The sequence below is a fragment of the Crassostrea angulata genome, chromosome 8 (assembly GCF_025612915.1).
Source record: "Crassostrea angulata isolate pt1a10 chromosome 8, ASM2561291v2, whole genome shotgun sequence".
NCBI lineage: Eukaryota > Metazoa > Mollusca > Bivalvia > Ostreida > Ostreidae > Magallana > Magallana angulata.
The window spans coordinates 26,478,702-26,495,698 of NC_069118.1; the positions used below are offsets into that span (position 1 = coordinate 26,478,702).

Consider the following 16,997-nt stretch of genomic DNA (forward strand, 5'->3'; position numbering starts at 1 on the left):
GTTTGATGCTTGTGGTGTGCAAAACCATGTTTTTAGAAAAACGCGGCTTTGTTAAGGCCGTCCGAAGCTAAATATGTATCGAAAAATAATACTATTTTAATTATCGAAAACTACTTTAACCGAGCGAGTTTCTTTAAACTTTTATTACATAAATTAACAGTGACATCCAACACTATATTTGATGCATTTTGCATTTTTGTGACGTCATATATTTTTCTTAAGCACATGACGGGTGTATTCTTACACGGTAAATAATCTATAAAATTCGCATTGGCGCAAGTGAATAGTGACATTAAATCAAAAATATTTTAATGAAAAATCCTTCGATAAGTAATGTATTTTGCAGTTTTTGCTGGGGGTTTATATAAAAATTTCGTTTATTTGAAATATTGTCAAAAAATTTCGCACCGCCATCGAGATTAGGCACATTTTTACCTTTTAGGCTCGATTTACAAAAACTCGGGTCAATCGGTAGGTTTCCCCCAGCAAGATTCACTTTGGTACTTATTTTCTCTCCCAATTTCACGTAAGATATACTAAGATTGTTTTTATCTTTCACTTGTGCCAAGCCGTTTTTTTATATGCATATACATATCACCATTCATTAGATTACACGTAGCAGGGGGAGTCTCAAAACCAATAGTTTATGAATATTAATTTATCTATTACGAAGCTTTAAAACTGTTGATTTTTTATACTCCATATCGGTGATATTAAATTAAGTATCATTAAAATTTACAACAGTGTCTATGTTAAGGAATGAAGTGGTTTTAACTGTTTCTATTAAGAAAGAGGATTTTCTATTCGTGTCCTCTTTTTTTCAGTGCAAAATGAAAAATGAACACAATGCAAAAACAGAAATGAACATGAATTTTATTCATTTTGGTCGTTGAACACAACATAAATTGGTGAACCCACCATCTTTTTTACACAAAAGCACATTTTACAGTATCTTTAAACCTTCATATTCCACAATGACAGTCATAATATTGGTGATTCCACCAATTTCATTCATCGATTGTTTCACTTACGAAAAAACTTGGTGGGTCCACCAATAATAAGATAAAGGCGATTCTGTTATTTAAAACAGCATCAAATATATCAAGTACACAGGACCCTGGTGATTCCACCAATTGTATTCATCGACTATCTCACTTTCAAATAAACTTGGTGGGTCCACCAATAATAAGATATTGGCAATTCTATTATTTTGAAGAGCATAAAATATCTCATTCACACTGGAAACTAGAACCCTGGTGGTTCCACCAAAAATCAATTGTGAATTTGTATACAGTTTTGTATTTCATTCAAAGAATTGGTGAACCCACCAACAAAGCAATGATAGAACATTTGACAAAAACAAAAACTTTCGAATGCCTAAAAATACGCAATTTTGCAAACATTGTTTGGTGATTCCACCAATAGTCAAAGAGGTAAAATTTTCTAATATGTCAATAATATGTCAATATATAAATACTACAGTGAACAAATTTTAGGAACTTGTCCAAATTGAAAAATGCTGTCGCTATTTCAATACTTGGTGGATCCACCAATATAAAATTGTGCGAAATATGAAATGAAACTAGAGTTCCAAATTGGTGGACTCACCAAGAATTTTTAAAAGATTAAAAGCTGTTAATAAATCGCTGTGTTAAATAGAGCAGGTTTGGCAATCACAAAAGATGAAAAATTTAGCTTCTATACAAGACAAGAAAGTTGGTGAATCCACCAGAAAGATCACATTAACATATTTTTAGTTTTCGCTGATGCAGACTAGTGGAATGAATTTACCTTGTTGGACTCAACATAAACAAGCACATTTCACTTTAGATTTACATACTTGGTGGATCTACGATGACTTATTAACCAACATAGATTACATAGCTGGTGCATGCACACAAAAAAATAAAATCCATCAAAAACACTTTGTTTATCACTGTCAAATAAAAATATAGATTTGTCGGAGTCTGCTCTTTCTGTGGGTCAAAATACGTTTTCCTTTTTAACGGGATTATCAATGACAGAAAAGAATTATATCATAAAAGATAAAAGCAAAAATTATCATCACTAGGTGCATTTTATAAGGATTTCCACCGATGGTAGGTGTTGTAAATAAACTAGTCACCGTCACTACTCATCATTTCAATAATTCGTTGATTAATATCCCTTAGAAAATCACCGATACTACTCTTTGGTCATGTTTTAAAGAGTTCTCGAATCATCGACATACGCATAGTGTGTCTTTCCTCCTCAGGCTTCCAGGTCGAGGTGGTGTCACAGGGATTTTATGTGTAAACCAACACAGCGATCTGTAAAAAAGTACAAAACTAATTACTTTCCTGGATAATTATGAAAATGGAAAGAAATTTTCAACTTTCTTTTTGATATGATAAACTTTCACAAAGATGATTTGACTTGATTTTGTCAGCTCAAGTACAGAAAAAATGAAAGAAAATATAATCACATAGAGTCAATGTAGAGGTCATGCGTTGAAGTTTAAAATAATCAACAAAATGTTGATATCACGAACAAAATTGCATAAAGAAAACTAGGTACTCAGTTTCAGTTTCGTATATAAATAATGACAATAAATAATAATCAATATGTAATCAATAAATGTTTTAAAAAGTTCTAGTATCTCATGATTGTAAATAATATTTCCTAATTTGTTTGCTGGAAAGATAGTTTTACATATGTATTGTTTCATGAAGATGGCTTTAGAATACATATTTTAACTAAACAGCCCCTTCAATTATCCAGGGGCCGGAGAGCAATTGTACCGGATTAAATGAAAATAAAAATGGTATAATGCTTCATATTTCATTTAATTTGCATTACTTCTCGTATCAACATATCTAAGAACAGAATTCCTTAGCACATTGCATTGTATTAAACCATGACCAGGCGTCTCAGTCCGTACCCGTTTCACCCGAGTTTTATACGAAATGCGAGAAAGAATTACGTAATAATGGCAGCTACCGAGTGCCTCTTGGACACACGAAAAAGCTTTCATTCGATACATACAAATATTCCGTTTGCCTCGTGGTTATTTTAACGTCAACAGACCTTGCAACCGACAAGGCAACTCGTCATCTAATTAACGCCTGGCTATTCTACTTGGCGATGTCACTTATTCAAACAAAAAGATATTGCAACTTATCACTGCACAGTTCTCTACCTAATGTTACATTGTAATCAAATTATACATATTATACCACAGTGATACTCTTTTTCTGCGTACATGTACTTCTTCTGTATCTTATATTCAGTTTATTGAATATTATACAACAAAGCTTAAGCTTTCAGTATTCATTCTTACACTTTAATAGAAAAACAAACAACCATATATGTATATTGGTGAAAATATCTGGCATTTAAGTCCAAAAATCTTTTTATAACAAATTGTGCAGTGTTTTGGGGTAGGAAATTGTTAATTTTCTATATTTACAACCACCAAGTATGATTACCTCAAATTTTAACAGAAAGGATGACTGCACTTAAGGACATGCGATATTTGCGAGAAAATAAACTTTTAAACAAGAAGTTTCTTTCAATTGCAGAAATGGTCAACATCTAAACTGCAACTTTACGTAATTGCGTTAAATAAAAGTATGTGTTAACTAGAGACGAGCTCGTTGCAAGCAACGATTAGGTTTTCCGTCGTAGCTGCGTCATACTTGTGACGTATTACAAAAAATTGATAGCTGACCATAGTACAATATTAGATGTGTAAACACTGAGAAACAAAGTATTATATATCTGTGACTGCGTAGATTTTACAGTGATAGAGAATTCGTCTGGATCTGCATCGGTCGTGTGCAGTACGAACCGGGTGAGGGAATGTTGGCGTAAAGTGTATAAGGTTGTGGCGCGCTGTGGGCCGTAAGCTAAAACGAAGGGTAGGTTTGCCGTATTCCCGAAGGTCCACCAGTACACAGTTCCAGAGAAATAAACAGGCAATTGATGCAAGATTCCACATTATTGGACGAGACTCAACGATGGCAACATTATAACAATTTAACAGACAGACATGTTACAAACAATTCGGATATGGCCAGTAGTGGCCTCCGGACTCAAGACTCTGGGAGAGTCGGACGTGGCCGGGGCTGGCCGACGTATTCCAGACTGCGCATTGACAATTGTACATAACTATTTATAAGAATCTTAACAATGAGTATAAATTGACAGGTAATGATATAAGTAAGCTGAGTGAAAGGTTCACAGATATAAAATAATTAAATAAACTCAGTGAGTCTTTAATGTCCAAGAAATGAAAATCTGATAATTGCACAATGATGTTTTAAGGGATTAACAGTCCTTGAGACATGACACTCTGTCTCTTTGAAATCACATATAAAGTCTGAAAAGTGTCAATCACTAAATAAAAAAGTAACTTTGTAAGATATGAACTGTGAGAAAAAATTACGATTTTTACAAGTAAAGTCAAAAAAAAAAATATAATTAAACAGTGCAATTTGCACGATGATGCTACATGTTTATAAGCAAATACAGATCTTAACACATTGTCTCTAGTTTGATTCGGCGCATTTTATTCACAGAGTGGGACTGTGGTTATGCCCGGTACGAAGGTAAAAAGACCATTGGCAAACGTTTTACACGCATTTTTATCAAACGCAAGCGCCAATGAATCTCTTAGTATATATGCAGAGATCCTGGAAATTTTACAAGGGGTTTTGAAGAATAATTTTGTATTTCGAGGAGGGGGAACATGCGCGGATCAGAAAATTTTTCCGGGGTGGGGGTTGAAAAGTCAGACGGTTATTTGACTTTGCCAAGGGATGTCTGAGGCATATTTGGTAAGTTTATAATGTACACGTAATTGAAAGAAATTTCGCTGGGGGGGGGGGGGGTCTGGAACCCTTCCCCTTCTAGATCCGCGCACGGAGAAGACCAATGCCGGTAATTTTACTATAATTTTAACCATTTTTATTTAAATATTCATGTTCATAATTATCAAAAAACCAATATAACCTTTCAAAGCAGTTAAAACTTAAGATACGAACCATTTAGTCTCGGTGAGTATTGCGTCCGCGTACGAATATAATGGCAATTTTCAAGAAATTCGGACGGACGATCTGTGTCCTAGGTCGTCCATCCGATTTTTTTTCTGACTAAAAGCTACAGACCTGCAGTTAGAGATTGTCAAACTCCTATTGATTATGTCAATTTGTTTGTCTCACAGAATCATTTTTTAAATCAATAAAGTTTTACCTTAAAAAAAAAGAGAGAAATCGGGCACAATTTTCAATGCTAGCATTTTACAATTTTATGGTCTAATAAAATTTCAAGAAACAACTCTTCATTGCTTTATCCGAAATATTGCATGAAAAAAATTTACATCGCATTTTTTAAATTACCAAAGGATATTCAAAATGAACTTGGATTAACCGCTAACAAACAGGCATAAAGAGAGACTGAGAACCAATTTCTTCTCTTTTTTTTTTTACATCAAAAGAAATTCAAAAATAAATCAAAATATATTTTTTCTTTGTATGCGTTATTGAAAATGTAGATCAGCAAGGGGTTCTTTGTTGTGCAAGCACCTACTTACATATATAATGTAACAGATTGTTACACGGGTCTACAACGATGACAAATATCGAAAAGGCAATATTGTGGGTGAAGGATGAATGTGTAGTTTGTTTTTTAAGGTTATTTTTGATAGATGTAATTATATTTATCTGGATCGGTTATGTTTGTTAGTTTGTTTTGTTTATTAAAGAGGAGTAATTTCCTAGCACGTAGCATCGTTTTTGAAAGTGGGGGGGGGGGGGGGCCAAACTCATCCAACAAATCTTGACAAGCAAAAAAAGAATTTTTTTTAAAGAATTTTCTAAAATTTTCAAAATTTCACTCATAATATCATGATTTTCATACCATTTTTTTACATGCTACAAAAAAGGGGGGGGGGGGCAACTCCATGACAATTCAATTTTTTTATGTAAATTTTAAAAAAAATAGTTGCTGCGAGAAAAAGTGGGGAGAGGACATCTTTATGTCATATAACATGTGAAACTGATTTCATTCCACCCACAAGCTTGAAATAATGAAATAATTTTAATGAAAACAATATAAATAGACGTCATAAATCCCATATCAAACGACATATTACCACTTGATTCTGCGCGTCTTTTTAATGAATTTATAAACAGCGGCAAATTCTAAAATGTATTTTTAAAGGTAATGTTAGCTGCAAGTATGTAGACCTTGTATGAAAAATTTCGGATGGTAGTCAATTTTTCCGGGATACAGACCGAGCGGTACATATGCAGTTAAGGTAACTAAGAATGATTCCAATAAAATACTTTGTTGAGTAATGCAAGCTTTAAAGAAAGCAATACTTATATTTGTTTAAAATATAACACCTAAATACTTCGTCTTAATTCGCTATTTGTAGAACAAGCAGAACCAGTATCAGTCTGACCGGCCTCACCATATACATTGTTGGAATTTAATTGTCCTAGCATCGCATTGCTCTGCATGTACACAATTTCTAATAAAAATTAAACACTTAAAGTGTTCATCTATATGGCTACACATAACGTACACACGTGATTCAAAATAACCAACACGGAAAACGGTAAAGAATTCAGTCATTGATTCTAGATCTACATTTTATAGAACTTGTAAAAAACACATTGCGGGTCTGAATGTTTGTTGATATGTCAATCTATCAATATACAGTTTGTTAATTATTTTCGATTGCTAAGACTACAGCGTATTTGAACATTGAACATTTTTTCCATGCCACTTTTTTCCATGGAAGATAGCGAATGTATACAAGTATAAAGCATTTATAAAATTTATTTAATTACCTCTTTAGAATTGTGTATGGAATAAATAATTTATAAGTTGCTGCTGAAGGTTGTTTGGTATTTTCGTTTGTAGATGTTTTGCAAGTAAAAAACCTGAAACGCGGGGCAAGTCATAATTAATATCCCTGATAACCGTAACTTAAAACTAGCGGCTTTGGATTCAAATATTATCGTATACGAATATTTAGTTCACTTTTTAAAATCATCTCCACGATGATAATCATATTATATCCATCGCAAATCAGTATTGTTTTTTTTTTTGCTTTAAAAGAATTGTTCTATCGGGAGCAATCCCGCGTTCGTTTAAATTGCCAGTGTACATTTGTCATGTCAGTAATACACATTGTGCTTTATAAGACTGTCGTGTAAACGTATTGTAGAAAAGTTGAGTTTAATTACCATGCGTTGGAACCATTTTATTAACACATCTCCCAATACTGAAACAATTCAAAATGTCTCTGTTACAGTAACACAGTGGGGCGACGCGTTAAACGTGTACGTCCAGCTCTACAAGCACATGCACTATCGTCTAGGCGACGGCCTGAATACAGCTAGCGACTCTCCTATCGATCGGTTACCCGAGTCTCGTAATGCATCTAAATATAGACAGGGGCACAGTTATGAAACAAACAATAAAAATAAGGTCAAAGAGGTTCATCTATATGAAATGAAAATGTACATATGAATAAAAACATTTGGGAATTTTATGTGGAATTATTTTTGCGCACTACTTGTATCAGTTAGTGCATTACAAGAAGCCCTTTCATAACCTCATAAACGTGCGCACCCCCACAAAAATGGACCGAACTGACAACAATTGTTTCTGCAAATACTGACTATAAATTACGAAAACATTAAATTGAATACTATAGAAGGATTCAAAATTAATTTCTTTACAACTTTGCTTCAATAATGCATTAGAAATTTTTATTCCTTTTTAAGTTATTGACAAGAAACTTTGGACGCCTCTAACTCCCTAATTATAAGGGCCAGCCCTTTATTCGGCATACCGAATGAAAGGTCTGAGTAAGACCAAGAACTTTTAAAATACATGTTATAACAAATTTTTATCAGGTAGAAAACTAACACAGAAAATACGCGAATTTTTTTGATTTTTTTTCTTACCTTTGTTTCAACATCTATACCACCCCTTATATTTGCATTTAAATAATAAATAAAATATATCTCGCACAAATTCAATGTATTAGCTTTCAAACGAGCCCATCTTTGAGACTCTGTCAGTCATCGTTAAAGCTAAACCCCCTGGACAAAAGAAGTCGTTAAATTTTACTAAAAGGGGAATAACTCAAAACCGGATAGGGATTTTCCTCAACTAAAATATGCAACGACAACATCACGCGGATTGTTATCAGTCCTGAAAATTTTAAAACAATCGGTGAACAAACGAGCGAGATATTAAGGATCAAAGTTGGCGTCTAGAAGAAAAAAAAAAATAATAAGAAATTTGAAAATTTTTCAGAATAATAGTAAGGTTTTCCGCTCCCAGCGGAAAACCTTAACAAGTACGAATCTGTTTTTATAGGCGGGGGTCATCACGATTTCTTGAATATCCATACGATAATGAGGACCCCCACTTTTACACTGACTTCATACAAAATCAGCGCATGTTTGTCTATTGTTTTACGTTTAACAGTAGTTGTATATTTGCAACATCAAAGTTATGTCAAAGGGAGATTAATAAACAAACATGCGCTCATGGTTTAAATGAGAAAAAACTGCTTCTTCTTACTTCCGCTTTCCCCGTTGTAACCAAGGGTTGATGCATGTTGTATATTATATAATCATCACGTGATTTCTCACCTCAGGTAACTTTATGAATACAAAATTATATCACATGGCATGTAAGATAGCATGTTGTGTGCTTACGAGGACAATATTTTCAAGAACGTTAAGTTGTCAAGCATTGACTTAAAGGGACTTGGACACGATTTAAGCTCAAATTTCACAAAATTTATTTTGTCATATTTAATGTCTAAAATAATCAGTATGGGTGTTTTTAATACTTTGTCAAAACTTGAAAGTCCAATATCGAGTTACAAGCGAGTTACAGAGGTGAAAATGTTTTGTAAACAAAGCTTGAGCCTTGTTATTGTTTACATATGTGTTATAATGATATGTTTCAATCTAATGTTACTTGTTGTTGTTGGTAAAATTATTTATGAGCTAATTGAGCCAGTTTATCTTGTTTCCACAAGTTATTTTGTCAAAGAAATTGTAATTTCTTTACTTTACATTATTTGTAAGCAAATATAAGAGTCGAGCTTTGTTTACATAACAACGATTTCTTTCCTCTGTCTCTCGCTTGTAACATGACTTCTAACATTAAAATTTGTGTAAATCGTTCAAAATACACAACAAAACTTATTATGTATACAAATCAAAAATAAAATTTTCATCTGAAATTGTGTTTAAGTCCTTTTAAAATCTTCTGTACTTACATAGGCGTGGTCTAATTGTTGAAACCATATTAAGGAGTATACTTGTACCATAAAGAATAGATCACATAAATTTTATACATGGCATTGTTATTCATGCTAGTCTAATTTTAGTACCATTCTGATAATGTCAGCTCCACCTCTTAAGGATATTAATATCAATCGTATGTTTGATCAAGTGCAGATAAGCAAAAAATCTTCTTTTTTCGAAAGTTGTAAGGATAAAAACATAAAAAGAGCTTAATGTATCACAGTCATGTTGGAAATTGACTAGACTCTTCAAAACTTTTAACAAAAGTGGAACTAGGTTAAGAAAAAAACGCAACAGAAGCGACCAAAAAGGGCCCAAAACCCGGCGCCAAGTGCAGTCGTCCTTTATGAAATATATAGCTATGTAGACACTCACATAATTGAAATCTACCCAACCCTCTTCATTACTTACTGTATGTTAATTTTAAATCTGTTAAAGAAAGTGGGCGCTTAAGATGTCAGTTCGGCGGGAATCTGGGCGCACACGGTGAATGAAAATTCCATCGATCAATTGTAATTTAAATAGTTTTTAATTACTTTTGACAATCATTTGATCAATTTGTTAAAAGAATGATGTTTATACAAACAGAAACGAGGGTATGCTTACTTTGATGATTCATACAGGTGATATGAAGGTAGCGAAAACTGCAGAAAAATTTACTAAAGGTTTTCTCATAATATGGGTCTACATGTTAATATAGCAACACGATTCAATTCATGCAAAATCCTACTTATTTATTGTTGTCTTTGAATGATTTTGTCGTCTCTGGGTCTTCTCTTTTAGTAATGATAGTTATAGTTGTTTACGTGCTGAAAAGTTGCAATTCACGTGCATGGCTTAATAGCTAAAGCTAATTTTTGAACTCATTAATCTTACTTTCACAAAGTCTGTGGATATGATTAGTACCATCGATAACTCTAGACAAGTTTTTGATTTAAAAGCCTCGTAATATCTCTAAAAACCGTTAACCGACCTCAGAAAAAAGTAAACTGAATTCGCGTGCAGATCAAGAGTCGTCATTTATACGTGTGAACAAACTACAATACTTCACTTACATATAAGTTATTTTGGCTAAGGGAACATAGTGGTTAAAATATAATGATTTAGTTTGATTGATCATTCCTGTATCCTTTTGTATTTTCCCATCATTTTCCTGATTATTTTTGTTTCAAAGTATAGTGAATGAGAAAATATTTTTTAGGCATATTATATTAAAATTTCACTGCACTGAAACTATAGAAAAAAATTGCTATGTATAAGTACACTAGTGATTAACTATTCTTTTTCTACGAAAGCCGAGAGATTCGAGATTCAAAATACGAGATTCGAAATACGAGATTCGAGATTCGAAATTCGAGATTCAACATCTAAATTAACCAATCAAATCATGGATCTGAAACCTGTATCCTAACAACATCAAACTGTTCTAAATAAAGAACATTCGTACATGCTCTTTCCTACAAATAAATGTCTTAATAGCTCTTCATAAATGCTATGTTCACTTCTCCTTACCTAACTAAATAATTATGTGTATTTACTTTTACACAGAATATCTAAGTAAACTAGTAATAATGCAGTGTCCTTTGTGGATCTAAGTGATTTTGTTTGCCCTGGTGCATTTCCACCTGATGCGTTTGAACCCTGGGGTATTTCACCACCAGTAATAGTTCAAAACCCAGGTTTATTCACCCCTTTTGTGTAAAAATGCGGTTATGGTAGAGAACTTCATAAGCGTAGCTAATTTTTTCTGTAGGGGGTCTTACGCCAATTTTAAAAAAATTTACTATGTAAATTTAATAAGCTCCAATTTTCCCGAGGAGGGGGTCCACATCCCCTGACCCCCTCCTTTCTAGATCCCCGCATGAAGATTAGTACATGTATCTAAATAATCTTAATATAAATAATCTGTTCTGTTTCACTAATATTAAATATAAGCATTACTTATCGTTTTTATGTATGCATACAGTGATACACTAGTATTATGATTATAAACAAATCATTGAGATATTATCACATCATACGGAATTATTTATAAATACAATTTTTTTCCTTTTCCTCAGTAAACAACTTATTATGAGTCTTACTTTTGGAATTGTTTTCAAGATAGAAGGATACCTACTCTCTACAATTAAAGGTAGGGATGATAGGGTGCCAATTTGTTCACATTGCCGATTTCTTGTGCAGAGAACAGAAAATTGTTTTAAACTATCGCACGGGTCAAAATGCATGATAGAAGCTATGTACAGTTTAATTGGAAACTTTCATTTTATATCAATATGTAGTATTACCTTAATGTATTATAACAAATGAGAGTATAGCACAACTGCCACAAGCAATACATGTCCTTTACCGGCACCACCTCCCTCTCCATAAAAAAATGAAACAACTGTCGTTTTATTTGCTAAAATGTGTGTGGTTCAAGATTTTTCTAAAGGACATACCCGATTAGAATTGAAAAAGAGTCGTACGTTTAAAACTAATTTTGTCAAATTTTTTAGATTCATTTGGTTATATTTTGGTCCATTTGGGTAAATAGATGCACCAGCGCAGCTCTTATTTATATTTGATCAGGCCATAAATTCAAAATATTTTCAAAAATTAATAGCTTTAAATCCAGTGGATGAAAAAAAGGAAAGCAAGTCGAACTCGATGAGTGCTAATACCTGTGTTGTACGAATGGTACAATAGGATATGCGCAAAAAAGTCCCGTCTTCTCTTTCCTACCCTATATTTATTGGAATATTAAATCCGATTATAAGAGTCAAATTAAAAATCAAGTACGGATATGTACCTGTTTATCAAAAGTAAAACTACACATAATTTATCTACAGTGCATCGTTATGGAGCTACACAGAAAGTTTTATATTAATTTGCCGAGCCAAATAAAAATACCTGGAAAACGAAGAGAAAACAAAGTCGGGACAGAATAACTGGCAAACTAATTAGGACTATATAGCCCCCCCCCCCCTGAAATGTATATACTGAAAACAGATTATTGGAGTACAACATCCGCACACAATTTAAAGAAAATTTCATGGTTTTTTTTTATCATTTTCGCTAGCTAATGTAAGACATCACAAATACCCCAAACCCCCTCACGGAAAAGGAAATGCTAGGTGATGAGAGAGAGAGAGAGAGAGAGAGAGAGAGAGAGAGAGAGAGAGAGAGAGAGAGAGAGAGAGAGAGAGAGAGAGTCGATGTAAATCACAGGTGCGCTAACACCGTTAAAATTAAAGCTTGCTAGTTGGTCTGCCCTACCCTAGCTACCTCCTCTCTTTTCTCCTTTTAGAGGCTTAATTATTGTTTGTATATGCTTGTAACAAATCAAATCAATTTCAAATTCTAAATCAAAACTGATACATGAATTTGACACTACAAAACTCTCTCTGTGTCTGTCTGTCTGTCTCTCTGTCTGTCTCTCTGTCTGTCTCTCTCTCTCATATCGACAATGGCATTGCCATACCCTACAATACACTATTCTTATCTGGATTTCTGTCTTTGAGGTTGTAAATCATTATATCTTCTATGGTTTAAAACTTTATCATAACCTATATTTTGACATGTCGATTATTTCATTGAGTTTCGTTTCATAGCTAAAACATTTAGATTAAACAGATCTTTCTTCGCGAGCCGATTTTTACACAGTTGGGGCGAATACACTTCGGGTTAAAATTGTTCGGGGGGAAATACATACAGGGCAAACAAAACCACTTAGATTCGTAAAGCCAACAGTGTTATTTCTAATTTAATTGTTTATACTGTGTGGGGTTAACTTAATGTTAATTTAACCATTTTATAACCACTATATAAGAGCTATTAAGACATTTATTTGTAGGAAAGAGCATGTACGAATAATCTTTATTTAGAACAGTTTGATGTTGCTAGGATACAGGTTTCAGATCCATGATTTGATTGGTTAATTTAGATATTGAATCTCGAATTTCGAATCTCGAATCTCGTATTTCGAATCCCGTATTTTGAATCTCGAATCTCGAATGATCCTTCTCAGCTTTCGTATTTTTCAATGGAAATCCCTACATATTTTTTCCATTGGTCACCACTATGCATTTAAATGCAATGAATTTAAATTGTACATAAATCTTATTTTTTGAATTAAACTTCATATTCATTGAAACTTTTATCTCCTCTTTGATAACGTGTTGGATCCCGAAGTGACACCCAGATGCTGAAATCATTCAATTATGTTTAAGGAAATTATCAAGGAGAGCATATCGCTGAATATATTTTTTGATATCATATATATCAAACCCAACCCATTTATTACGTCAGGCGAAGGGATAGATTAGTGCACCTTCCATTGCACCTTCTCGTTCTTTTCTCTTTGAAGAAAGGTGGTTTTGAGACATTATTATGTCATCTATAGGTCTTGTATTTATTTCGCGCGTGTTAAAGACTTACATTTAGAACAAATAAAATCAAAAACACTTAATATTTTTTAAAAACCTTTATGACAGCAGTTACAGGCACGTATCATCGTTATTGAAAGTGTGTGGGGGCAAACTCATCCAAAAAATCTTGACAAGCAAAAAAACCGGAACTTTCAAAATCATAAAAATCCTAATCCGTGGGAAAGGGGGGGGGGGGGGGGGTCAGAACATAGCATATCTATATCTTCATATAACATCAACTTCCTTCAATTATTTTTTTACGTTCTCTTAAAAAGGGGAAGACAGCTCCATTTTAATTTCCCTCTTTATATGCAGATTAAAAAAAATGTTTACTGCGCAAAAAAGCAGGGGGGGGGGATGCTGCCACCCTCATCTCTACTCCACCCTCACCCCCGATGCTACGTGCCTTAGTTACAAGGTACTTGTATAAAGGCCAGGTCAATGATACAGATATAGCTGTTTACTTCCATAACTTTAGCAATCGTCATAACTTCGCATTTTTTTCTGCAGTTAATTGTGGACACGGTTAAGTAACATATTCACAAAAATTCCAAGTACTCATGTTGATGTAGTGTATTACTTACCATAACTAGGCCGACTTCATTTGTTGCTTTATTTCTTTTTTTCTTTCTTCATTTATCCAACCGTCGGCATCCATATATATAATTCTTTTCTTCTCTTTCACACACAATATCAAATATTTCGGTCATTATTCAAACAGATGAATCATTATATTTTGTGGTAATTCAAAATTCCGTTGTTGTTAATCCGTATGTCCTATCATTCGTACTGTAAACTGTTTTGTGCATGCCCCATTCACCCAGCCTTCCATTGGTTGATGGTATTATGTTTCAGAGGAAGGCACAGCAGGAAGTCTTTATGCAACCGTTATTTGTTGACTGTGCCGTCCATTCAAATTCAAAGTAAATAAAATACTATATCCAGCTACTTTTAACTGTATTTATTTGTTGAATAGTGCTAAAAATAACCGCAATATTTTTCAATTATGCGATCAATTGGTTCCTGTTTTACAAGTTTTTCCGACCCACTTTTATGAACCACGCTAGTCCATAATACATCATTCTATTCATAATGATAAACTACATGTAACCTTAAAGGGAAACTTGTTAATCTTAATCTAGGATTAAGTTGTTACAAACAATTAATTTTCCTAAATTTTCTAAACACTCTTCTCCTAAAATAAACAGAAATTTGATTAGTTCAATACTCTCTCTCTCTCTCTCTCTCTCTCTCTCTCTCTCTCTCTCTCTGTGCAAATTATCTATGCACTTTATTTTTCTTTTCTTTATCTCTCTCGCCGATCTTGCTGACTTTGACATGTGTCTATGTGGGAATTATTTTATTCTCTCTCTCTCTCTCTCTCTCTCTCTCTCTCTCTCTCTCTCTCTCTCTCTCTCTCTCTCTCTCTCTCTCTCTCTCTCTCTCTCTGGGGAGGGTTAACTATTACCATGACCTTACATACAGACTCAGGGAAGCCGCCCCTCTCTACTGTTGGCCGCCCCGATTACGACACCGAGTGCTGATTTTGAAGAGGAGAATTTCATCGGATAAAGTTCGGTTTCTCCGCTTCACAGGCGGGCCCGATTTTTTAAAATAGTTTTCGTTTCGTTAAAATACATTTTGTTACCGTTCAAATGAAAACTTGTCAGAGTTGAAAGAGTTGAATGCATCAAAGAGAAAAAAAAACTGAGGATGGGGGTGTATAAATTTTACTTATTGTTTGATGATGAAGAGTTTGGGGGACAAAGTCATCATATCGTACATAAATTGCTTTAAAAGCTTATCATGAATTAAGTGTCTGGTAACTGGAGTGGGTTCTTTCATATCAATCGGATTGTTCATCTATTTTGAGTACAAAGTATCATAACAAAGAGACATGTTTTGAAGGGCACTGTTTAAATCAATATTTTTTGTATTTATTTTAATTAATCAGGTAGCAATGTTTAAGCGTTCTTTCGCTTTTTGTTGAGACACTCATATCACATTGCTGAAAAATGCCACTAAGAAAACATATGCATGTATATAACAAAAATATATACTAAGTATTCTTAGCACTTTCTTCAAATATCATTAGAAAAAAACTCCAAGGTGGATTTAGGTCATATAATATTTTTCAAATTGTAAACACACAAGATAAGGTCGCTAGGATATAGAGGATATTTTGAATTGAGATAAGGAGACACAAAACGCGGTTCCTTTTGTCCTGCACAAGGTCAGCAATGTTTATCCTCCCGCTGGTGTGAAGACCCAGCGAATTCAACAGAATGAGGCCTCCCGCTGTGCCGACCAAGAAAGTGATCTTACAGGTGTTTGTAATTATTTAATCAAAGACCTCACTCTTTGCTGAGCTTCTAGCACGGAATTATTCTGAAATTGTCAGATATTGCTGAATTTTACGTAATTTACATTACGTTGCGATGTTCTAATGAAACATGCTCCTGGAAAGTGACTTATAACTCAATGAATATAAATATTTATCTCTTCAGTTGAATAATTGTCAAAACTTAGAAGCAATTATTAAAAAGTCTTTACGTAAAAAAGTATGTACCTTACAAAAATACGATTGAGTTGAACTGACTGAGCACCCACAGGAATGTTTATGAAGCTATATCTTATAAATAATAAACTTTCGAGAGGCGGGTATGACGCATCTTACATGGAGGTCCATGTGCCGCTGAATATCTGTCTATTCTTAGGACAACTTCTGATACTTTATGTACATGAATGATGTACTTATTTCTTTTTTATGTATTCGCCGTCGCATCAAATCCAACAGTTTGAGTAAAATATCAAATTTGAAAATAAATTATTGGATTAATTTTTATTCATTTAATGAAAATGATGTTTATTTAAGATATGCATTAAACGGATGCATAATCTTTTCCCCACGCAAAAAACAGAATTGTTTCTGATGCTTTTAATACAAATTCGCACATACGAACGCGTTCTGTCCGCCGCCACTGTATTTTTCAGAGTTACATGTATACGTATGTCCGCCGGTGGACATAACGTGACGATTTTTTTAGGAAAAAAGGCAACGGCGAACATAATGTGACGGCGGACAAAACGTGACTGACCCACCTCATATGTAATAAGAAATATGCAAGTACGTGATAAGTTTATAATACAGAATACACTGCATTAAAAAGTGCAGTCTGCCTCCAAAAGACAATGCAGTTTCATAGAATGATTTAGAGGGTTGTTATAGTGGTATGTCCACTCCCTCTCCCAATTCATCCGAGCT

The 16,997-nt window shown here is 33.7% G+C and overlaps 1 long non-coding RNA gene across 1 annotated transcript; it reads right to left on the reverse strand.

Moving 5' to 3' along the window:
• Window positions 1–857: 857 nt before the first annotated feature.
• On the reverse strand, window positions 858–14,992 carry LOC128159961 (uncharacterized). Its single transcript, XR_008240213.1, has 2 exons — window positions 14,317–14,992; window positions 858–2,309 (listed from the first exon to the last, which is right to left on the reverse strand). It is a non-coding gene; the product is annotated as an uncharacterized LOC128159961 (long non-coding RNA).
• Between the last annotated feature and the right edge of the window lie 2,005 nt (window positions 14,993–16,997).